Genomic DNA, 24831 nt, shown 5'->3' on the forward strand with positions numbered 1-24831 from the left:
AGGAGGAGGAGGAGGAGGAGGAGGAGGAGGAGGAGGAGGAGGAGGAGGAGGAGGAGGAGGAGGAGAAGGAGAAGGAAGAAGGAGAAGGAGAAGGAGAAGGAGAAGGAGAAGGAGAAGAAGAAGAAGAAGAAGAAGAAGAAGAAGAAGAAGAAGAAGAAGAAGAAGAAGAAGAAGAAGAAGAAGAAGAAGAAGAAGAAAGAATAATGAGAAGGAGGAGAGAATGAGGGAGCCACCAGACAGCAGACACAGAAGCAGTGAAAGTAAGGCATACAAAAGGAAAGAAAAGGAAAAAGCTTGGAGCCAAAAAGTAGATAAAGAGGAACAGCTAGGTTGAGTATTCAAAACTAGTAAGTCTCCATGTCATGATTTAGAGCTGGTTGGTGGCCCCAAAGAAAGGGCCTGCTACTAAAACAAAACAAAACAACAAAAAACAACAGACAAACAAACTAACAAACAAAAAACAACTGTTTTAGCTGGGCATGGGGTGCACGCCTTTAATCCTAGCACTTCGGAGGCAGAGGCAGGGGGATCTCTGTGACTTTGAGGAGGCCAGCCTGGTCTATAGAGTGAGTTCTAGGACTATGTAGACACCCTGTGCCGCAGAATAATCCTTCTGTACCCTGTGAAAATGTGTTGCTCTCATTGTCAATAAAAAGCTCATTGGCTGAGAGCTAGGCAGGACTTTCAAGGCAGAGAGAATGCTGGGAAAAGGAAGGGTGGAGTCTGAGCAGTCTGGAGCCAGACAGGGAAAAAGCAGCATGGGAGTTCATAGATGAAGTAAATTAGCCTCAGGGCAGCACCTAGATGAATAGAAATGGGTTAAGTTGTAAGAGCCAGCTAGAGACAAGCCTAAGCTATTGGCCAAACATTTATAATTAATAATAAGTTCTGTGTGGTTATTTGGGAGTGGCCTGTGGAACAGAGCTAACAGGTGGTCCTGTTGAAAAACTCCACCTACAACCCTGTCTCAAAAAAAAAAAAGTTTCCCTCTATTGTGGATTATTAAAGATCTTTTGTAATGTTGAGGGTGTGGTTAGTGAGAGCCCTTGTCTAGTGTGTATAAGACCCTAGGCTCATCTCCAGAACTGCAAAATAAGTACGGAAATATTTAAAATATTCTAGGGCAGGCATGACAATGTATTCTAAAATCCCAGCACTTGAAGCCTAAGGTAGGAGAATCTCTCCAAGTTTGAGGCTAGCCTGGGCTATATAGTGAATTCAAGGTCAACCTGGGTTACACATCTAGTCAAAAAATAGCTGGGGGTGGGAGTCCCACTGTTTAAATGATCATTTGTTCTGTTTGGGCCTCATTTAGCCCAGGCTGGCCTTAAACTACGTAGTGAGTTCAGTATGTACCAGAGGATGGTCTTGAACTCTTCCTGTCTCTGTCTCCCAAGTGCAGGGGCCACCATTTCCCGTGAACTTTTTTTTTTTTTGGATTTTTCGAGACAGGGTTTCTCCTTAGCTTTTGGTTCCTGTCCTGGAACTAGCTCTTGTAGACCAGGCTGGCCTCGAACTCACAGAGATCCACCTGCCTCTGCCTCCCAAGTGCTGGGATTAAAGGCGTGCGCCACCACTGCCCGGCTTCCCGTGAACTTTTTGCTTTTATTTCTAAGTGGCCATTGTGTGTGAAGGGCTCTGCATAGATGTCTCATTGTCCCCTCATGGTCCACTTTCACCAGTGTGTGACGCTCAGCACAGCTGAGGGATAAATTAACACATTGTCACTACCTGAACTCCATGTGTCCTTCAGGTTACGTTCATTTTCCCTTATCAGGTGGATCCATTTCTAAACTTTAAAATATTATAAAAGGGGGCCCACAAGATAGCTCAGTAGATAAAGGTACTTACTACCAAGCCCAGTGTGACCTGAGTTCAATCCCTGTGGCTCACAAGAACTGACCCTGGCTTCTGATTGCACACCACGGCACTCATATGCATACACACATTCATGCATGCACGTGCTTGCACGCACACACATGTACAATAAATGAATACAAGGACAAAGGGGTCAGGTCCATGGAAGATATCATCTCCGGCCCACTTGACTCCTCTAGATTCCGTGAGTGCAGGGACCTGAGCCTGGGGCTGCTGTTTCTACAGGAAAAGAAATAAGCTAGTCTCATAGAGGTGTGAAAGCCAGGCCTATTCCTGGGAGACTCCAGGCCCACTGGGATTGAAAGAGGTTTGCCTGAGGAGAAAGTGCTTCTGTCTCTAGGAGACCCAGGGCTGCTGAGTGCTCAGTCTCCAGGACACCACCATGTCACATGATATTCATGTCAGCATGGCCCCACCCTGGTAGGACTCCCCCACAGGAAACACCCTGCCTTCTGGTTATGCTGGGAACCAGAGGACAGAATCGGGACTGGCACTGGCGAGTGTGTCTTTTGTCTTCTATGGTGATTGCCCTGCAGGGCTCCTACCATCAGCAGGTATTTGCCCAGTGCAGAATGGGACAGTGCCCCCTGGAGGAGTCCCGTGATATCACAGAACAAGCTCAGCAAGGGTCAGGAGCACTGGGCAGTAAATGAGACAGGGGGGTGTCACACCGAAACTGACTGTCTCCAGGGCCTTTCTGTGACCTCTGATCTTGCACTCATTTCTTCAGATGGTTTATGAGCTCGAGAAGATAGCATTACCGAAACTGATCTCCTGCCCAGCACAGAACCCTGTGATTGAGGCGGTACCCGTGGACACTCAGCTACTTGGGGTGACTAGTTGCTGTCCAGCCTGCAGGGCTGTTGGTCTGTGATGGCTCACTCTTACTCAGGTTCCTGAATACCCTCTCAGTGTGCCTCAAGCTGGAGTTCACAGAATTCAAAGGTGAAGTTTGAGCCTAAGACTTGCCTTGACTTTTGTTTTTTTGTTTGTTTTTCCAGACAAGCTTTCTCTGTGTAACCATTCTAGCTGTCCTGGAACTGGCCTCGAACTCACAGAGATCCATCTACCTCGGCCTCCCAAATACTGGGATTAAAGGTGTGTGCCACCACCACCTGGCTGACTTTTTTTTTTAGGTTTATTTATTTTATTTTATGTGTATGGGTATTTGCCTGCATGTATGTATGTGTACCAAGAGGAAGCATTTCAACTTGGTTTACAGCCATTCAGTACTTCTTTCTGGCTTTATATATTTCTTCTAATCATATTTCATTTCATTAACATGTTAAGGGGCATGCTCTACAGTCGAGATTATATTGGCTGAGTACCAGAATACACAATGTAGTCTAACTTCTTGGGAGTCTCACTTGAGGCCAAGAGTTCAAGACCAGCTTGGACAATATCTAAAGACTTTGGTCTTTCTTTTCTTTCTTTTTTTTTTTTTTTTTTTGGTTTTTCGAGACAGGGTTTCTCTGTGGTTTTGGAGCCTGTCCTGGAACTAGCTCTTGTAGACCAGGCTGGTCTCGAACTCACAGAGATCCGCCTGCCTCTGCCTCCCGAGTGCTGGGATTAAAGGCGTGCGCCACCACCGCCCGGCTTTATTTTCTTTTTGAAGCAGGGTCTCATGTAGCCCAGGCTGGCCTCAGCTTGCTACGTAGCTAAAGATGTCCTTGAATTTCTGATCCTCTTGCCCTTACCTCCCAAGCGCTGGAATTACAGATGCCCACCACCATTCCTGACTTTTCTATTTAAAAGACAGGATCTTGTGTAGCTCAGGCTGGTCTTGAGTGCTGGGATTAGATATGTGAGTTTCTACTCCTGGCTTGAGACTCCTGTGCTAAAAACATAAAATGGGAGTCAGGTCTTGGTACTGTAGTCCCTTAATTCCAGACATCTACCACTCTGGAGGCTGAGGCAGAAGGACAAGTTCTAGGCCTGCCTGAATTACATAGTGAACTTGAGGTTGAAGATTGAGCAACCAGGACAGATCCTGTCCCCCACAGTGAAAAGAAGTACCAGGACAGTACTTGCCTGTCGTGTGGGAGGCCACACACTGCAAAAGGTGACCTAATCAACTGACTAAGTCAATTAAATCAAGCACCTTAAAAACCATTGTCTTGTTCCCATTGTATGTGTGTCCACATCCGTGTTTACATGTGTGCACGTGTGAGGGGGGAACGAGGACAAGTGTCCTTCCTCAGGTGCCATCCATTGGCCTGGAGCTGCCATGTAGGCTGGGCTGGGCTAGCTCTAGCCATGATCATTGTCATCCCTCCCAGGGCAGTATTCCAGGAGGTCACTAATATGACCTCGGGGGACTTCAGGTCCTAGAGTGTGCAAGACCAGCTCTCTCCCCGCAGAGCTCCTTTCTCAGCCCCTCCTGGGGCCTTCCCACTCAGTAGTGTGTCTCAGAGGCTGGCAGCTCTGGCTTTTTTGTGTAGCTGTTATTGCTTGAGATAAGGTCTGGTCATGTAGTCCAGGCTAGCCTCCCACCTACTACCTCCTTACTTCAGCCTCCTGAATGCTGGGATTACATGCACAGGCCACAGCACCCAACTAGTGGTTGCCTACTGCTCCGTAGTCCAACTCGCTTCCATTTTATTCATCTGTTACATAATGGCTAGGTAAGTGCTCTCCATTTCCTGTACCAACCTGTTTACAGTATATGCGTGTGTACACGTGTATGTGTATATGCATATATGTGTATATCCATATGTGTACTGTATGTGCATGTACACGTGTGTACTGCATGTGTGTGCATGTGTGCACGTGTACATGTGTATATGTGTATGTATATGTATGTATGTGTGTGTGTGTTCTGCTATTTAGAGATGATCATTCCTGTTGTTCAAAGTTCTTGCCAAGTTGAGCATGGTAGCTGACTTGAGTCGGTCATCCTTGGCTACACAGTGAATTCGAGGCCAGCCTGGGCTACTTGAGGCCTTGTCTCAAAAAAATAAAAAATTAAAACACCTGTATCGCTGGCTGCCAAGCCTGACAACTTGAGTTGGCTCCTGGAACCCATGTGGTAGATCTGTGTCCTGGCATGTGCCACAAGTGTGTGAGCGAGTGACTGAATGAATGACAAGACAAAAAAAAACCAACCGGGTCTGCAGAAGCTGGGACCCTCCCTCTGGATCCCCAACCGCAAAGCGTGGTGCAGAGGGGGAGGCCCTGCTGGGAAACCAGGTCAGCTCAGCTGGGTCCCTGGCAAGGAGGAAAGGGGCTAGGGCCCAGAAGGAGGTAAATGGCAGAAGCTGGAGGGAGGGATTCCGACCCTGCCTGTGAGTGATTAGCTGTAGCCCCGAGCAGCGCAGTAAACGGAAACTTCCAGGCGTCCCCTCGGCTCCCTCCCAGGCCAGACAGGCATCGGACCCCGGCATATAAGTTTGAGTCTTCGGGGGCCAGAGCCTTGCACGGACTTGGAATCAGCCGAGATGGGAGTAGGAGGTGGCCTCCTGCAGCTACGGCAGGGGAGTGTCCGCGCAGCGCGGTGACACGACGGGCCAGCGCGGCATCCGGGGGCGCAGGGCCGGGGCTGGAGGCTTCCGGGAACCCCGGTCCCTCGGCCGCTGCACCCTGACACCCACCAGATAAGCTCTATCGCAGCGGCCAGAGCTGGGGACAGCCGGATACAGGGGCCACCGAGTGCATTCCCAGAAACAGCACTCGTGGTGGCCAGCGGGCTGCGGGGAGCTCCGCCCGCCCGCGGACGGTGACAGTCAGCCGGCGCCGGACCGCGGGGTTCGGTCCAGGAGGTCCAGACCCGCTCCACGGTGAGTGTCACTGCGGTCCCCAGGAGGCTGGCACGTTGCAGGTGGAGAGGGGAGGGGCCGCTTCCTCGGACTTACCTTGAGCAGCAGGACCAGGAGAAGGAGACTGGAAGGGAGCCGAGAGAACTTTACTGTGTTGCCTTGGGCAAATTCTTTTCCCTCTCTGGGCCTCTGTGTGTCCCTGTCCGTCTCTAAAGAGAGTGGTTATCCGGAAAATCCTTAAGGGGCTCTTGCATGACACTATGTCTCAGGCTTAGTGCTGGGCACTTTTGAAGCGGATTGGTACAAGGAATATTTAGGGGATACGGGAGGTTCCCCCTTGTAAAGGTTATGATCCCCTCCCCTCGCGTGCAAAGGCTGAGAGATGGAGTAACTTGTCCAGGTCACAAAACCCATCAGTGCCATTGACAAGCAACGGAGTCGGGTCTTTTTTTTTTTTTTTTTTTTTTTGGTTTTTTGAGACAGGGTTTCTCTGTGGTTTTGGAGCCTGTCCTGGAACTAGCTCTTGTAGACCAGGCTGGTCTCGAACTCACAGAGATCCGCCTGCCTCTGCCTCCCAAGTGCTGGGATTAAAGGCGTGCGCCACCACCGCCCGGCTGGAGTCGGGTCTTTATTCCAGGCGTGGGATGAGGGGAGGAAGCGTGGATGGAGTGGACTGAACTGGATAAGCATCAGTTCTTCAAGCCACTTTCAGCTGTCAGGAAGGCCATGGTTGCACTGGCTGGGTCAGGCACTCTGCTGGGAGGACAGTGCCCATTGTTGCTGCCTAACCTTGCTGTCCAGGGGGTCCCCAGAGACTTGAGAGAAAAAGGGTTGCCGTTGGGGGTGAGAAAGAGCTGGGGGTGGGGAGTGTAGTTCATGCCTTGCCTAGGTTTTGTTCCAATTTTATTTTGCCTTTTCAAAAATCTGTTTTAAATCATCCTGGGCCCCCGCGCGGCTCCTCTGGACAAAACAGAATTGTGAAACACACCAGCACTTTCCACACGCCTCCCCTGGGGGGAATCTCGTATTAATACCATGGCAGGCTATTTGCATACCCGTCTCTGCTGCTGCGGCTGGCAGTGGGCTGGGAGCGAGTGGTAGACAAAGTTTGGGCGCTAGGAAGGAGGCTCAGTTACATTCCAGGGCCAGGAAGTCCTCAGCAAGGCAGGTGGGAAGCCCCCAGGGCCAGGCTCCCAGCCAGAGGTGAAGGTCTCTACACCCAGATGTGGCCTGTCTTACTTCCTTTGGAATGTTCCACTGGACCCACATCTCCTTCCCTTTCTGGGCAGCCTTAGAAACCCCTGCATTGAGGGTAAGTGGAGGCTTGTGCAGTGGGCCCAGAAATCCCGTCATTCCTAGGGAACCTGGTTTTTGTTGTTGTTGTTGTTGTTTTTTATTTTTTAAATATTCATAAATTTATTTATTATGTATACAATATTCTGTCTGCAGGTCAGAAGAGGTCACGAGACCTCATTATAGATGGTTGTGAGCCTCCATGTGGTTGCTGGGATTTGAACTCAGGACCTTTGGGGTTTTTTTTGTTTGTTTTGTTTGTTTGTTTGTTTTTTGTTTTTTTGAGACAGGGTTTCTCTGTGGTTTTGGAGCCTGTCCTGGAACTAGCTCTTGTAGACCAGGCTGGTCTCCAACTCACAGAGATCCGCCTGCCTCTGCCTCCTGAGTGCTGGGATTAAAGGGGTGCGTCACCACCGCCCAGCTGGGAACCTGGTTTTTGTGACTTTAACAAATGCTTCTCTTAGCCTCCGTTTCCTCATCTGCACAACAATGGGTTTATTTGAGGAAATGTCTCATTTCTGTAAACTGGATTCTGGGAGTCTGGGCAGGAGCATTCCCAGGATAAGGATACTGTAGGTCAGGACAGGGCACTTGTCTTGGATGTACTAGGCCCTGGATTGGGTCTCCTCCCCAACCTGTGAGGGTGGGGCGGGGTGTGGGAGGCAGGCAGGGACCGGGCTTGGAGAGTACTTCCTGTCCATCGTGTCTGGGGATGAGGATGTGTCCGGAGAACACCAGAGCAGCGGGAGGGTGGGGTGCCAGGAATGCAGGTGGGCTTGCAGACGTGGTTGCTGTCCCATCTGCTGCAGGCTTGGAGGCTTGAGCTACAGGTTTGGAAGCTTGAGCTGCAGGCTTGGAGGCTTAAGTCCTCAGGGCTGAACAGCATGGGGAGTGGGGGAGACCGACAAGGCTGCCTGGGCTCCTGCCTAGCGATTTCACTTGGAGGTCTCAGAGCTTCTGCTTTGTGTGGCTTCCGGAGATGGAGCTACATCTCCAGGCTCCTGAAGGCAAGTTTACCGTGTGGTTCCCCCGCACAGGGGCGGGGGAGCCTTGCTGAGAACGCCCACTGTCAGATTCTTAGGAATTGGGTGAGAACTGCTTGCTAAACCCAGAATTATGTAAATGCGCCACAAATTCCGGTTAAACCAGGTAACAAGTACACAGAACTGTCACTTGTCTTTCTCACTGGTGGTGGTGGGGACTGAGTCTGGGCCTTGCACACCACAGACAAGTGCCAGCTCTTGGTGTTGTGAGATGGTCTTACCAAGTAGCCTAGAAGGGCCTCAGACTCACAATCCACCAGCTGGGATCACAGGCACACCTGTCACATGTCACTATGCCCAGTTTATGAAGTGCTGGGGTTTGAACCCAGGGCTTTGAGCATGTTAGGCAAGCACTCTGTCAACTGAGTTACATTCCTAGCCCCCCTCACCTTTTTTTATTTTATGCATGTGAGAGTTTTGCCTATAGGTATGTTATATACCTCTAGGTATGTTATATGCCTATAGGTGTGTTATATGCCTATAGGTGTGTTATATGCCTATAGGTGTGTTATATGCCTATAGGTGTGTTATATGCCTATAGGTGTGTTATATGCACCACATGCACGCCTGGTGTGGTGCTGGATCCCCTGTAACTGGAGTTACAGACAGTGTGATCCTCCAAGTGGGTGCTAGGAATTGAACTCTGATCCAGCAGCCAGTGCTCTTAACGGTCCCTTAACAAACCTCTCTCTGGCTCAGCAGCCAGCATCTCTGTGCTAGGAACAAAGCCAGGGTTTCAATTGTGCTCAGTGTGTAGTCCACCACTGAGCCATGTCCCTCAGAACTCACTGTGTCAGTTCCAAGCCTCTAAGCTGTGTCCTGTCGCGTCTGAATGGCAGGAACACAGAAGGTGGCAGGTCATTGCACAGCCCTTCCCAATTCCACATTCAGCGATTTCATCTCTAAAGTCTGAAATGGGCTTTGGTGGGAAATTGCCCAAAGGCCCAACCTGGCTTTGTTATTCTGTCTGCTGTTGGGTTTGAGAAAGTGACTGGTTAAGGACTTCACAGTCCCCCGCCTCTGCCTTTTCTCTGGCGATCACACAGGAAAGGGGCTGCCTACACTTGGTGACCCAGTGAGTTCCCTCACAGGCGCACACACTGAGGTACAGGGATTGCCCACGTGTATTCCCGGAAAGCCATACTCCTTCACTCATTGTCGATGCAAGAGTCAGAATAAGAGCTGCCAGAGAGGTTCCGTGCAAATGAACCGATCATTTGAGATCTTCAGAAAAGTCGTGTGTGATGCTCCCCTGCTTCAGCCTCCTGAGGGCTGGGACAGAGCATGCCTTGTCAGGCTTGGCTATGCAAATCTTGTATTATTATCATTCTTATTTTATTTTTTAAAATATGCTGTTTTGTTTTGTTTGAGACAGGGTTTCTCTGTGTAGCCCTGGCTGTCCTGGAATTCACTCTGTAGACCAGCCTGGCCTCAAACTCAGAGATCCAGTTACCTCTGTCACCAGTGTGCTGGGATTAAAGGCATGCATCATCACCCCGGCCATTAAATAAGCATTTATTTCTATTTTGTGTGTCTGCCTGCTTTTCCTGCATGTATGTCTGTGTATCACATGTGTGCAGTGTTCAAGGAGGCCAGGAGAAGGCCTGGGGGGGGGGCTTGAACTCTGGAAGTGGAGTTATAGATGGTTGTGAGTCACCATGTGGGTGCTGGGAACTGAAGCTGGGTCCTCTGCAAGAGCAGCCAGTGCTCTTAAACACTGAGCTATCTCTCCAGTCCCTGTAAAATTTATTTTTATTCTTAAAGTGTACGATATACATTCTTGATAGCCAACCATTGATGTGCGTGTGCGCGCGTGTGAGTGTGTGTGTGTGTGCGCGCGCGCGTGCGCGCGCGCGCGCACATAGGTTAGCATGAACACAGAGTCTTGGTTGATTAGCCTTTGACCCACGCCACTGGCTCCCTGATGTACATACCACTGCCCAGGGGCTCAGAGATCTTATCGCTGACAGGCCTCCACCTTCCTGGAGTTTCAGACCCAAAACCCTCTGCTTCTCTCTTTCATTGGAGGACAAACAACCAAACCTGCGGGCCTCTCTGGCTCTAACCCTGGGGTGAGACCAGGGAGAACCAGCCCCAGGAAGGGCGGCAGTCTCCTGCCTCCAGGGTCATCAGAGTAGGGGCACGCACTTCAAAGTTCATTGCACTCTTGGGTTTTGCATCTAGGCTTCTGCACCTGTGGTCCCTGCATCTTTGGTGCTGCACGCTCTGCTTCCAAGGCACATCCGGAGTAGGTTTCCTCAGTGGCGGCTTCTGGTTAATTAGTTGCCATTTCAGGTCTTGATCTTGCCAGCCTCTATTTTCCCGTGCATTGAATGACGGTGCTAATAGAAACAATGTCTTGGAACAATTCAAAGGAACAGCTAAGCCAGCCCTATGGAGGAGTTAAGACAGCGTTCTATTTTTAGAAACCCTAGGAGCCAGGTGGGCCCTTTCCAGCCGCCCCAGAGCCGGCCAGAGCAAGGAAAATCTTTCTCACGCCCAAGTCCCGCCTCTCCTCCGTTGTCGGGCTAAGGAGGAGGCCCAGGTGGGGGCGTTTAACTACGCTGGCTGCGTAGCTGTGTTAGAGGAGCAGAGCCAGGCACACGGTGATTTGAAAAGGCCGTACGGTGTGTCATGCTTTATTATTTGGTGCGGTAAGAAGTGTTCAGAGGGGGTGTGTGACTGTCTGAGCAAGGGGACATCCTAGCTATCCCTGTGGCTCCTCACCAAAAATCCTCAGGACTCCTGCTAACCCGCGTGAAGTCAGGTGTCTCTGCGCACCCTTCCAAACTCTGTTCCACTCCCCTCCCCTTCCTTTTGGAACTCTGCAGCAGCAGGCTGGGCGGGATGCAGCTCAGGGGCAGAGCACTTGCGGAGCCTGTGTGGGCTCTGGATTCCATCCCCAGCACCACAGGCTGGATTGCATGCATGAGCGCTCCCTGAGACCGGTCCACCCATGTTATTCCACACCTCTTCCTTTTGCTCGACCCGTGTATCCTGGATGCTTTTCACATCAAGATTTGAACATTCCAGCCTGGTGAGATGGCTCAGTGGATAAAGGCGCTTGCCACCAAACCTCACGCGGTAGAAGAGAACTAACTCCCACAAGTTGTCCTGTGGTTTCTGCACTTCTACTTCTGTGTACATGTGTGTGCACACACACACATACACACATACACACACACACACATTCCACCTGTCTGCCTTCTAAGATGGGCTTAAGGGGTCAAACAGTTTGACAAACACTCTCTAACCATGTCCCATACTTAAAAATGGAACTATGGTGGTGCTGTCCTCAACAGCGACCCAGAAATCCCTGGCTTCTGGTCACCTCCACTGTCCCAGCAAAGCCACGTCCTCTGTTCGTACCTACTTCTTCCCAGCCTGGCTCCCTGTCACTCAGAACACAAGGCCTGAAGGATCCACACCCTTCTAAGGCCAGGTCAGCATACCCTCTCCATGCCTCCTCTCTCAGCCAGGTCTGGTGAAGCCGGTCTCCTGAACCCTCCAGGGCTTGCACAAATGCCACTTCTCAGAGGCTTGGTCTTAGGTAATGTCTCGATGCAGGAGGGTTTGAGTTCCGTCCTCTGCAAAACCAACGAACAATACCTTCTTATTTCAGATAAAGCCAAGGCAAGCGGAGTATGAGCTCAGATTCCGTAGTGGCTGCAACTGCCAGTGTGTTGTCCCTGAGGGCCCTCTGCTATCGCTGACCATATGTCCTGGGTCTTTGTCTTATGGCTGCTCTCAGAGGAATGGGACCCTGGCAGCTAAATGGCCAGGTGACTGTCAGGATAGAGACTTAGGACCCAATGGCACCAGCCTCTGGGGATGCTGTGGGAACAGGACATATTTTTGCTCTGTGATAGGCACTGGCCACGTATCCCACACTCAGGGGCTCACTCTTCCTTTGGATCCTAAAACCAGAGTCTTTAAGAGTTTGCGTAGAGGGGAGACTGAGGCACAGACAGTGACCGTCATACGGCTTGTAGGTGACAGAATGTGTGTGCATCCAGCTCCTCTGGTTCTCCCCACCCTGAGTTCATGCCACTCGTGACTGTATCAAGCAGCTTAGCATCGTTAAGCCCTCAGTCATAGATCTGGGACTCAGATCCTGAGTGCTGTGTGTCTCTGAGCAGATTACTTCCCATCTCTGTTCTCTTTAAAAGTCATTGTCATTATTTTATTATGGGGATGTGGTGTGTGTATATGGGCACATGGATGACATGGCATACGTGTGGAGGGCAGAGGACAGCTTTGTGTTGTTAGTTCTCTCCTTCAACCTTTATGCGGGTTCCAGGGATTGAGCTCAGGTCTCCAAGGTGTGCCTGCAGAAGTCAGAAGAGGGCACCAGAGGCCCTGGAACTGGAGATACAATGGTTGTAAGGCACCGTGTGGCTGCTGAGAATCGAACCCAGGTCCCCCACAAGAGCAACAAGTGCTCTTTGGGGGTCCCACTGGGCCGATCGCTGGTAAAGGGGTCCCACAGATTGTTTGGCTTTCTGGAAGCTAGGAAGAAACCCACGGCCTTGCCGGGCCGTCAGGGACTGTGGAGAGCATGTGTGATTCCTGTCGCCCTAGGCGGAGGCCCTGGCTGCCTGCACTAGCATCATCTGCTCCCCAGGCTGGCTGAACACAGGACAATGATGCTGAGGGTTTCTGTTCAGGTTCCAGAGCATTCCTGGCAGAGGAGGGGAACACTTGGCAACACAGAGCGGCTGGGAGATGGTTCCAAGTAGGCACCAGACTTTAGCACCCAAGCTGTTAGCCAGGAATGAGCCTTGCACAAGGCTCTGGACCCCTTGGTCCTCAGTTAGTGTGTATTGAAGGAATGCTAAGAGACCCTGGAGTGAGGAAGGACCTTCCTGAATGCCAGCCTTTGGGGTTAGCTCATGCCCCTTTCCTCCCCCAGGGCCCAGTGTCCTCTTCCTTACCTGTCACCAACTTAGACCCCCATATCTGGAGAGCAAGAGCCTGAGATGTGAGGTCAGAGTTGCTGATTTCAGCTTTGACAATCACCTCTAAAGCCCCGGCTTGTATGTCCTCATCCAAAAACCTGGAAACTGTTAATTACACCAGAGACAACTCACAGGAAGATCTGGGAACCTCAGTCAGAGACATAAGACACGGGGAGCACAAGAAATCCAAACTAGTGCCGGAAAATGTCCAGCTTGTCGGAATGTCTGGACCACGGGAACCTGCAGGCTGCAGGAGCAGAGCAGGAGGAGATTGCGGGCTCTGTAGCCTTGGCCAAATCCTCTTGCCCTGCTGGGCGTTCTGGGATACCAGGCTACTGACAGCACAGAGCTCCCGGGCGAGCATGAGATCAAATGAGGCAGAAAACACACGGCTTGGTCCTGGCAAATGCCATGGTGGTTTGTTGGTGCACCGATCAGGAGTTGGTATTCCTCCATGCATGCATGCAATTGGTATCCAGTGAATACAAAGGGTCAGACTGGCAGAGCTGAGGATACCTGGTGTAAGCCTGGGCCTTGGGGCTGGACTGATTACTTCCTGTGTTGCTGATGTATTTTTATCATTGTTAGTTTTATTTGAAACAGGGTTTCTCTATGTAGCCCTGGCCATCTTGGAACTCACTCTTTAGACCAGGCTGGCCCTGAACTTGGAGATTCGCCTGCCTCTGCCTCCTGAGTGCTGGATTAAAGGTGTGCACCACCACCGCCTGTCTTGTTATTCTATCTTATTTTCTTTTTCTTCTTGTGTTCATGCCACAGTGGGCATGTGGAGGTGAGAGGGTAACTTTCTGGGGCCCATTCTCTTTGACCTTTGTGTGGGTTCTGGAGGTCAAACTCAGGTTCCCGGGTTTGTCCTGCCGAGCAGCTCCCTGGCACAGTCCCTGTGGAGCTCAGCGAGCCTGGCACTTGCTTTTTAGCCCAGCTGGCATGGAGCTCTTGGCAATCCTCCTGCCTCAGCACTGCTCCTGGCTTGTAGTTGAGACTTAAGAGAATAAAGGAGGAAGCCTGGTATAGGTACAGGTGGCTGTGACCTGTGAGATGAGGGACAGCAGGGCGTGGCCATTCCATTTCACAGGCGGGGAAGCCAGGGCCTAGGATTGGGCTTCACCTCACCTCTGTCCCAGGGGAAGAATGTGACAGGCTGAAGCCAGACCCACTCCCCAGAGGCAGCTCCTGACCCTCTGCCCCTTGCAGGAAGTGGACATGGGGTGAGCTTATGTCCCTCTGTCCCTCTGTGGCAGAGCGAGCCCTTGTGCATTTCTGACATTTTTGCGTCTTGGGACAAAGGGTGAAAAAACTCAGATGAACCGGGCGGCTTCCTGATGGAAAAACACTTCCAGCTGCAAGGTTGGTCTTGCCTCTGTCTCCTTCTGTCCCCACTGCTCCTCGCTGGAAGAATAGAAAACTCAGGACTTGGGGATCCAGATATTGGGGCTCAGGGACTCAAAAAATTGAGTTGTATGGGGTGGGCCATCCATGCTGGCCTCACTGCTGCTATCAGAAATCCTGGAGTGAGTGAGCAGATGGACACACTGATGCTTTAGGAAATTCTGCCACTGTCCCTACCCGGATCCCATGGCCTCCCATGGCCAGGACTTTCCAAAGTGACCTGGCATAGACCTGGGAGTCGGACAGACCTTACTTGCCCATCCCCTAGTCCCACGATGTAGGACGAGCTGTGATCCATCTCATTCCGTTTCCTCATCCTCAGGATGTGAACGGACAACCTGGTACCATGAGGCCTGCCAGAGAAAGTGGCTCCTGGCTTGGCCCAGAGCCGGCTCTTGGAGGTTTTTATGACCTGATAGTCTGAATACAAATTAATTTTGGCTATGAGTCCCATCATGCTCTCTGCTAACTGGGCATGGGTATCACCTCGGTTACCTCTTCATACACACGTCTATCAGCATATAAATCACACATAATAATAATGGGTTTTATTATGGCATGTTCATTTTCACTGTATATAATGTGTTTTGACCATAGTCATCCCTTACCCCTCTTTGCCCCTCCCGCTCTTGCTGACCCGTTCCTGACCCGTTCCTAACTGGTGCCCAGTTCTACTTTCTTTCTTTTTTCTTTTCTTTTTTTTTTTTTTTTTTGAGACAGGGTTTCACTATAGTTTTAGAGCCTGAACTGGAACTAGCTCTTGTAGATCAGGCTGACCTCTGCCTCCCGAGTGCTGGGATTAAAGGTATGCACCACCACCACCCAGCTTTTTTTTTTTTTTTTTTAAAGACCAATTTCTAAATCTGGTCCTAGGTCTTCAGTGCTTTTCACAGCTCATCCCCTGACAGACCTGTTGGTGTGGTCCCCTCTCCCCTGTGACCTCACTCACACTGTGAGCCCAGTGTGGTCCAGGTCCCTTCTACTCCAGCAACCATTCTGTGTTGTTTCCTCTGAGGAACAGAGAAGTGAACTCAGTTTCCCAAAGTCACACAGCCAGCTAATGCTAAATCTGGGAGACTTTTCTTTCTGCCTCTGAAACTGGATGGGTTTTGACACCTTCCCACCCCACCCAGAGTCAGGACTCCCACAGGGACGTCTACAAGACAGATGTATTCTTTCCTGCCTGGCTTTCACCATCTTCCAGGTGCCTCTCCCTGCCGTATCCTGGTCCTGCCACTTTCCTGTGGGGAGAAAACCGTGTAGGGGATAGGGAGATTGTTCTGCAGTTAAGAGCTTCTGCAGAGGGTCAGAATTACATTCCCAGAATCCAGAGTGCAGCTCATAACTGCCTGTAACTCCAGATCCAGGGACTCTGATGCTCTCTCCTAGGGCACCCGAGTGTATGTGTGCTTAACACACACACATACATACACACACACACAAAATGTTTATATTGTTTACACTTTCACATGTGAGTACTACATTTTACATTATTTCCATTGCTTCTTTTCCCCCTCCAGCTCCCACCTCTTTTTAAATTCATAATCGTTTCTGTAATTATTACCATTTTACACACACACACACACACGACTGAGTCCATTTAGTGTTGCCCATATGCACATGTGTTTGGGGCTGATTCCTTGACTCTCAGAAACCGTCATTTGTCTGTAGCTTTTAATATAGGGAAGAGGCCTCAAGAAATTTCCCCCATCCACACTGGCATGGTTACCAGTGTGGTTATTGTTCGGGCCACCATATTGGTGAGATTTCACGAGTGCAGTAGCTATCTGCCTTGCCTGGAGGACACTGTCTCTCTGCAGGATAAAATAAACCTAAAAAAAAAAAAAGGAAAGAAAGATGCCAAGATGCCAGCCATGTATTGATGTGGGATGTCCTTCTCTAAGCTGTGAATATGTGTTGCTTTTATTGGTTGATTAATAAAGCTGCTTTGGCCTATGACAAGGCAGAATAGAGCTAGGTGGGAAAGGCAAACTGAATGCAGGGAGAAGGAAGGCGGAGTCAGAGAGATGCCAGCAGCAGGTGGAGAATCAAGATGTAAGGTAACAAGCCATAAGCCTCGTGGTAAAATATAGAATAATAGAAATGAGTTGATTTAATTTGTAAGAGCTAGTTAATAAGAAGTCTGAGCCATTGGCAAACAGTTTGTAATTGATATAAGCCTCTGTGTTTATTCGGGAGCTGGTGGGTAGGAGAGAAACCTCTAGCTACAATGTGTAGAAAGAAGTGTGCACAGCTCTCATGAGCCTGGCAACATTTGGGGAGTCAGTATTGGGGCTACACATCACAAAGTGACTCATTGAAAGTCTGATTTGTGGCTGGTCACAAGTCACGCCTTTAATCCCAGCACTTGGAAGGCAGGTGGATCTCTGTGAGTTTGGAACCAGCCTGTCTATGTAATGAGCTTCTTCTAGGACAGCCAGGGCTATGTAGAGGGATCCTATCAAAAATAAAAATAAAATAAAATAAAAAGTGACTTGTTTGTTCTGCTCTGAAGCAGTTCCTCTGCCAGGTCAGCAGCGGGAATATCTTGGGCCAGACCAGGAGAAGTCACTGAAAGAATGTGGCCTTTGCTTTGATATGGAGGAGAACACTGAGGACAGCCAGGGCCTGACAGAGACAAATGACTGAGCAACCAGGTGAGACAGGAATTTACATTCCCACATGCATGGATCCCCGTCTTGGATATAGCTGCCTGGGCTAAGGTCTTCTATTCTGAGATGTTGGAGCTGGGATTGGGGTGGAGGTGGGCAGGGTCCCATTCCACATCTGGAACTCAGGCCTGTGTCCATCTCTGTCTAGAAGAAGAGACAAGCCTGGACCCTTCTGCCAACAGGAAGGTGGGAAAACAGATACGCACTGCTGAGGTCTGTCCTGTAGGGCATCGGCAGGGGGGTTGAGTTAAGGCCTCTGATGCCCAGGTAGAGTTTGGTGGGTTCAGCCCGGGGTTTGGGGGTCACAGAGACTTTGTTCCTGGGACCCCTGTACACTTAGTGAGCCTCGACTGCACCATAGAACCCGAACCAGTTAGCGCTGACACCTGAAGAGGTTTGAAAGAGAATGGCCACCAAAGGTTCGTAGAGTTGAATCTTTGGTTCACAATTGGTGGATTGTTTGGGAGGTAGTAGGAGGTGTGGCCTTGCTGGAAGAGGTGTGGCCTTTCTGGAGGAGGTGTGGCCTTGCTGGAGGAGGTGTGGCCTTGCTGGAGGAGGTGTACCGCTGGGGGTAGAGGTTTCAAAAGCTCACACCAGGCCCTGAGTCCTTCTCTATCTGTAACTTGTGGATCAGATGTGAACTCTCAGCTACTTCTCCAGCACCATGCCTGCCTGCCTGCCACCATGCTCCCTGCCATGATGGTCATGGACTCAACCCTCTGAAATTGTAAGCAAGCCCCCAACTAAATGATTTCTTTAATAAGGTGCCTTGGTTACAGTGTCTCTTCACAGCAACAGGACAATAGGACAGTAAAGGAGCTAAGCCCTCATGAGGGTGCGTTTTTAGCTATACAATGCTGTTGATTTGTTTGTCTCCACCAAGCCAAGTAGAGGCTTGTGGGTAACAGTGGGCCCCAGGCCAATCATGCAGGCGAAGGCAGAGCCCAGGAGGGCAGGGCCAAGAGCCTCGGACACACCCCTTCCACGCCCTGTTAAGGCCACAGCTGGATCCAGCCGCTGGTTCTTTGAGGCTCTAAGAGTTTGCCCAGTGGAGTGCGGATGGAGGATTTCCTCGGAGAGACACCTTCTTTTCTCTCTTGGGCCTGGAGCTCACTGAGTAGGCTAGGCAGGCTGGCCGGTGACCCCAGAGATCTTTCCACCTCTGTCTCCCCAGCCCTGGGGTTACAAAGTGTGTCTGCCACACCTCACTTTCACAAGGGTGTTGGGAACCAAACCCAGCTCATGCCAACTCTTTATGGATGGAGCCATTTCCCCAAAGGCTTTTCTTTTGAGAAAAGGTCTCAGGATGTAGCCTAGGCCGACCTCCAGCTCACAATCCTCTTGCCTCAGTCTCTTGAGCCCAGGGATGACAGAGTGTGATTTAATATTCATGAAAATAATACAGGGCCAAGCAAACGCCTGGTCCTGTGGGGAGGAGCTCACATCATGCCTGGTTTTAACTTTTGTTTTGTGGGGCTGGGAATGGAACCCAGGCCTTTGAGTGTGGTGAGCACACAGCCTTCTGCTGAGCTGCAGCCTCTGCCCAATTTTAGATGAAGTGACACAGTCAGAGATCAGGTAGGTAACTGGTCCAAGGGTCAAGAGCTAACGAGGGCGTGTCTCCTGCTGAATACCAGATGACCCCACAACGTGGTGTATTTGGACATGCATTTATTACTGCATGCCCTCTGTCTAGCAGGGACCCAGCATGGCTGCCCTGGGTGTGCCACTTCAGGGACTGGCATGGAACTGTATCCAGGGGTCAGTAGAGGCTGCTTCCCAGTTCTCTTGAGGGAGCACTGGGCTATGTTTTCCAGTCACCATGAAAAAAAAAACACCCTGGCAAAATCCTGGAATTGAACTAAGGAAAAAAAAAATCCTGAATGAGGAGGGAAGGATCCATTCTGGCTCACAGTCCACCACGGCGGGCTAGTTCTGGTGGCAGGAGCGTGAGGCAGCCTGTCTCCATGTCACCCACGGTCAGGAGGCAGAGAGAGAAGACTTCAGTCCTCAGCTCCTGGTGTCCCTTTTATTCAGTCGGCCCCTGGCCCCTGAAACGCCTCCTACATTTGGGATGGATCTTCCCACCTCCTAACCTTATTAAGGTGACCACTCACAGCCACGCCTGAGGCTTGTCTCCAGGGTGGCTTTAGATCCAGTCAAGTGACAATCTTAACCGTCACGTGGGTTCAGCTTCTGTAGACTGCTGGCTGCAGGTGCTTTGAGTATGTTGCCTTCAGGGTATCTTCAGCATGGCGCTTGCTTTGTTCTATTGAGCAAGCCTAGGAGAAAGTAGGGGGAGGTGCTTACATCATGCGTGGTTTAACTTTTGTTTTGGGGACCTGGGAATGGGACCCAGGGCTTTGAGCATGCTGAGCACAGACTTCCCTGCTCTATCCTGAGCTATAGGTCATCAGGGAGATTAACATCTCACCTTTTCCTCTTTCTCTCAGCACTGAGTAGACTCAGGGCCTTGCCCTAGGCGACACTCTATCTCTGAGTACCTCTGTGACCTTATTCCTTTACCGACAGCTATCTTACTTTGTAGCTCACCAGGGCCTCTGATTTGCAATCTTCCTGCTTCAACCTTCAAAGTAAATGGGTTATAGGTGTGAGTCACTACACCCTGCTTGAAAGCAGCTGCCTCTTCTGACCTCCCCTTTGCCACTTCTAACCATTAGGTCGTCCCCCACACACACCAGAAGGGGGGAACTGACCAGCAGCTATGCAGAAGCCATCCACAGCTGGCCAGAGCCCAGGCTTGACAGCGTGGCTTGACTTCAATGCCTTTTCTCTGTAGAAGCAGAGCTAGCTGGTCCTCTATCTGTGGACACAGCACTTCATAGACCACCTGCTGAGGACCCATCCTGGGCCTTCAGTTTGCTCAACTACCATAGGGATGCGGAGAAAGCTATCTGTTAACTTCCTGCTTTCTGCTGGGCAGTGGTGGCACACACCAGCGTTGGGGAGGCAGAGGCAGGCAGATCTCTGTGAGTTTGAGGCCAGCCTGGTCTACAGAGCAAGTTCCAGGATAGAACACAAAGAAACCCTGTCTCGAAAAACAAAACAAAACACTTCCTGCCTTCCTCTCTCCTTGCAACCATCTGGCATTTCTCAGAGACCATCAATGAACAAGGACCAGGGAGCCCATATCCAGTGTGATCAGTTTCATCCTTAGGGCTTAGGTAGTGCTCTGTCCCAAACTTCCCTCTGCTCCTTGTAGCCCTCCCATGGATGACTGTGTGTCTCAAGTGGGGAATTGGCCCTTCATGGCAGGTGGCAGCAGGGAGAGGGGACACTCTGGGCCCAGCATATAGCTGGGTGGCTTCTCTGCCTTGGTTGATTTCTATCGTGTCTGAGCCACTGCCACGCCAGTCCTGCTGCAGTCACTCTCCTTGTCTTAGTGCGATGTCCCCCACCTAAGTCGGAGCACATCGCTCCCCAGCCTGTGAGGGACCACTGTAGCCAGGGAAAGCCGAACTCTGGCTTCCTTTCCATCCACAGTGATTTCAGGTCCCAGCCCTGCCTGCTGGGGCGGGGCGGGGTCAGAGGTCACGCCTGGTGGTGCTAGCTCAGTTCACTGTCTGGTAGCAAAACACAGCACTGGAGTGGCCGAGGGTCTTCCTTTCTGCAAACCTCCCCCAGGCAGGTGGCTGCCTGGGTCCCCAGAAAAGCCATAGACGCTGTCACGTTCGTCATCTGCCACAGTCCTGATCGATCCTTGTGTGTGACAGTGGCCATCCACCATAGTCCAGGGGTCATGAGAGGTGAACCTGAGCCAGGTGCCCTCAGGGGGCCAAATGAGCAGTGGATGGCTGGAGTCAAGTGTGTGTTTATGTTCTATGAGTGTTCGAGTGCATGCGTATGTATGTTTGAACACTCATGTGAGTGTTCACACATGTGCTCCTGTGCTTCTGGCTGCATATAGGTGTGGGTGTGTATATTTGCACTCCGGTGAGGATTCACCGATCTGCATGTGTTCCTGTGTACACGTGTGAACAAATGAGTGTTTTTGCACTCCTGTGAGTATTCACACACACACACATGTGTGTGTGTGTAAAGCCTCATTGGCTCCTGGGTTCAAGGCTATCCATCATCTGCATGCCTGGAGAGCCCCTCGGTGAAGAGCAGGAGGAGTCAAATCAAAGGAGAAAGTGACTACAGGAAAGCCTTTGAGGGAGGGGCTGACCACCAAGGGCCTGAAGAGACACAGCATGGGGGTGGACTGAGAGTGGGGGAGGCTGGCAAGGGGTACCCACCTATGAGAATGCCTTTCCCTCTGTCCTGATAGCCTCACTGCCGAGGTCCAGGATGCTGTGGCCAGAAGCCTCTATCAACTGACTTCAGGAACTGGGCAAAGGCCCAGCCTCAGTTTCCCCACCTGTGCACTGGGAAAAATGAGATATGCCACCTGTGGATTCTCCAGGGGCTGAGGGGGTGAGCCCCAAACTGATGGTGGCTGTGGCAGTTGGTGAGGACTTCACGGCAGAATGAAGAAGCAAAGGTCCCAAACACTTCCTCTCCCTTCACCCTAGTCTAAGCCCGCCTAAGGGAGAAGCCAGATCGCTAATGCGTGCCTACCATCTGCTGTGGCTGGCGTTTGCCCTGACCTTCTCAGCCAGTCAGCATAGCGGGCAATGGCAGCATCCCCGTCTCACAGAAAAGCATAAGAAGCTCAAAGAGGGGCTGGAGAGACAGCTCAGTGGTTAAGAGTACCGATTGCTCTTCCAAAGGACCCCAGTTCAGTTCCCAGAACCCACACATGGTGGCTCACAACCATCTGCAATTCCAGTACGAGAGGTCTGAGGGCACTGCATGAACATGGAGCACAGAAATACAGGTCAGCAGAACATCCACACACATAAAAAAATAATATTAAAAAGAAGTGACTTGTCCATGGTCACAAAACGAGAAAAGGGAGGCTGGGCTTGTCTCCAGGTCTGCCTGACTCAGGAACCTCTGCTGTCCTGCTCCCCTGGAGAGGACATCTCTTAGAGTCGGACATCAGGCACGTCATAGGTGCTAGACAGGATCTAAGCCTGCCCCTCACATTGTCAATAGGATGTTAGGAACCAGTGCAGCAAGCTGGGAAGTACCTCTGGGTGGGGGGTGAGGGTCCTGGGGACTTCCCTCCAGGGACGGGTGGGTGGGAGGAGACTTTGTCAACTTTAGTTGGTGGTCCTTCTCAGAGGGGCTTCTATGGCCCAGAAGTCAAGGGGGAAAAAACCATTGGTAAAATTTTTGTTGAGGAGAAGTGCAATGGACAAATAGAAGATTCTAGGTACCTTGAGTCTTAGACTTCACCAGAGCAGGGGTCATTTGACCACAGAGGACTGTGAGATGTTCAGGTGTGACGGCACAGGCCTCTACTCTCAGCATAGAGAGAGTAGAGGCAGGAGGATGGTGAGTTTGAGGTTTATCTGGGCTACACGATGAGCTATTAAAACAGAAGAAACAACAGCAAACATCCAGAGTGTTCTCTCCCGTGTCCTAAGAAGCCAATGTCCTTTTAAATCTGCGTCCTAGGTCTCGGCTTGGTCAGATTGAAGGGGAAATCCACAAAGCCGTGACGCCTTGTCCCCTTAGTCAGACCCTCCCTCAGTTGCTGTCCCTGATACCGACTTACTATTTTTTTTTAATTAATTAATTTATTTATTATGTATACAATATTCTGTCTGTGTGCATGTCTGCAGGTCAGAAGAGGGCATCAGACCTCCTTACAGATGGTTGTGAGCCACCATGTGGTTGCTGGGAATTGAACTCAGGACCTTTGGAAGAGCAAGCAGTGCTCTTAACCGCTGAGCCATCTCTCCAGCCCCCCCGACTTACTATTATAAGCTAGAAATCCCTGAATCATACCGGGGAGAGAGAGAGAGAGCGCGCGAGCACAAGTGGGGTCTTTCACCCTAAGAATTCTTACCTATTAGAAGAGTTAAGCCAGGCATGGTAGCTTACTCTGAGGCAGGAGGATTGCCCTGAATTGGAGACCAGGCTGACCAGGTCTTTGTGAACAGAGACATGCCCAACAGAAGCTGAAGAAATGCAAGGTGAGGGAAGGAAGCATGCCCCAAGGACAGGACGGGATTATAACTCTCCTACCTGTGAAGCCAAATACTCAAGCCCAGGGATGGCCGAGTGTGACCTGGCACCTCCCGGAGCCCTGGCACACCCCTCTGAGCCATACTGTGAGCCTCACGGAATTCTAGCACAGCCTGGTACCTGGCACTCACACCCTGATTTTCCTGGTGTGGCCAGTGGTGATTACTGCTGATTGTATGTGGAACTTTTCTTCTTTTTGTGGGGCTGGTACTGTGCTGTGTATCTTCTACACTGGGGCTGAGGAAGTTTACTTGCAAATCTATGTGGTTTCTCTGTCTTTCCCTGAGATTTCTGTCTTTGGTACCTCTGATGACCAAAGCAGCTGCTCCTGAGTTGTCTGGGACCCACCCACGCTTCCCTGGGGTCTAGAAGAGGCAGGAGATGGGTAAAGTTTGTGGCTGATCCTTTTCCGCCTCCACAGTCAGCTTCAGGAGCCTCCTGAGCCGTCAAGTCTGTCGGGACCGTTGATGGGAGAAGCAGGTGGAAGAGCAAGGCAAGGAGGCCTGGCGAGCAGCAGACCAGGCTAGTGTGGAGTGAAAGGGGCCTTGCTGGGGTCCAGCAGACTCAGGTCCTAGTCCCAGCACCCAGCACCAGCATTCACCACCGAGCCTCGCTAAGGTGAAGCTTGGTGCAAGGTCACTCACTGCCTTCCCTCCCTGTTGTCACCATGTTCACCTCCCCAAATCGTCACCACAGCCGCCTTGCCTGGATCACTCCTGTGCTGCGTGAGCCCCAGGGAAGGGTAGACACGCTTCTGCCTGGACCACCCCCCTCCCCCATTGCCCTGTGCCTGGACCACCCCCTCCCCCCATTGCCCTGTGATCTCAGGAGTGCCCACTTTCACCCTCTGTCCTGGGTTTCCAGAGACAGCCATGATAACAGTGGTTCTAAGCCGGGGAAGGTTGCCGGAGGACAGCCTGTTCCTAAACTTCTTTGTCTCTCCTTCAAGTGCCCTCAGCAGCGGGGAGGGTCAGGTCACTTGGGACACACAAGAACATTTTCTGACTTTAGTGAGGTTTGTTTGTATCCCGTGAGTCTGAAATTCACTCAGACACACTTCTCGTCCATGTTGGCCACAGTGGGGCACACCTGTTGATCCCAGCACTTGGGAAGGAGAGACAGGCAGATCAGGAGTTCAAGGCTGGCCTGGGTTATGTGAGTCCTTGTCTCAAAATAAAACAAACAAATCCAAAAAGCAACAACTAAAAAAAGAAAAGAATAAACCAGGGTCTAGAGAGATGGCTCAGCAGTCAAACGCATTGGCTGCTCTTGCAGAGGTTTGGTTTCCAGCACCCACTTAGCAGCCTACAACTCACAAGCATCTGTAACTTCAGTTTCAGGGGATCTGATGCCCTTTTCTGGCCTCTGTGTGCATCTGCACGCACATGGTGTACACACACAAACAAGCACACACGCGCGCACACACACATACAAATAAAACTTAAATATATCAAAAACAAAACTAAAATTCAGACTAAGAAGGGCTACGTTCATTGCATGGGGCTACAGATATTTCTTGGGGATAGAGAAAACACTGAAAGCCCAAAACCTCAGCAAAGTTCACTAGAAGAACACCTAGTTTGTTCATGTAACCGAGGGGTCTCGGGGTGGGGGTGGGGTGGGAGCGCTGGTCAGTTTAACTGTCACCTTGACACAATCTAGAGTCATCTAAGAAGAGGGTCTTGGTGGATTATCTAGGTCAGGTTGGCCTGTGGGCAGTCTGTGG

At 50.9% G+C, this 24831-nt stretch overlaps 1 protein-coding gene across 1 annotated transcript in view; it reads left to right on the forward strand.

Moving 5' to 3' along the window:
• The first annotated feature begins 5482 nt into the window (after positions 1–5482).
• The window catches only part of Ripor3 (RIPOR family member 3), a 70352-nt gene continuing 51003 nt past the window's right edge, over positions 5483–24831 (forward strand). The window contains exon 1 of the mRNA XM_057781191.1: positions 5483–5654. The gene's annotated coding sequence lies outside the window, so the exon portion shown is untranslated. The remainder of the gene's footprint in view (positions 5655–24831) is intronic.

Source organism: Chionomys nivalis, chromosome 9 (genome assembly GCF_950005125.1).
Source record: "Chionomys nivalis chromosome 9, mChiNiv1.1, whole genome shotgun sequence".
Lineage (NCBI taxonomy): Eukaryota > Metazoa > Chordata > Mammalia > Rodentia > Cricetidae > Chionomys > Chionomys nivalis.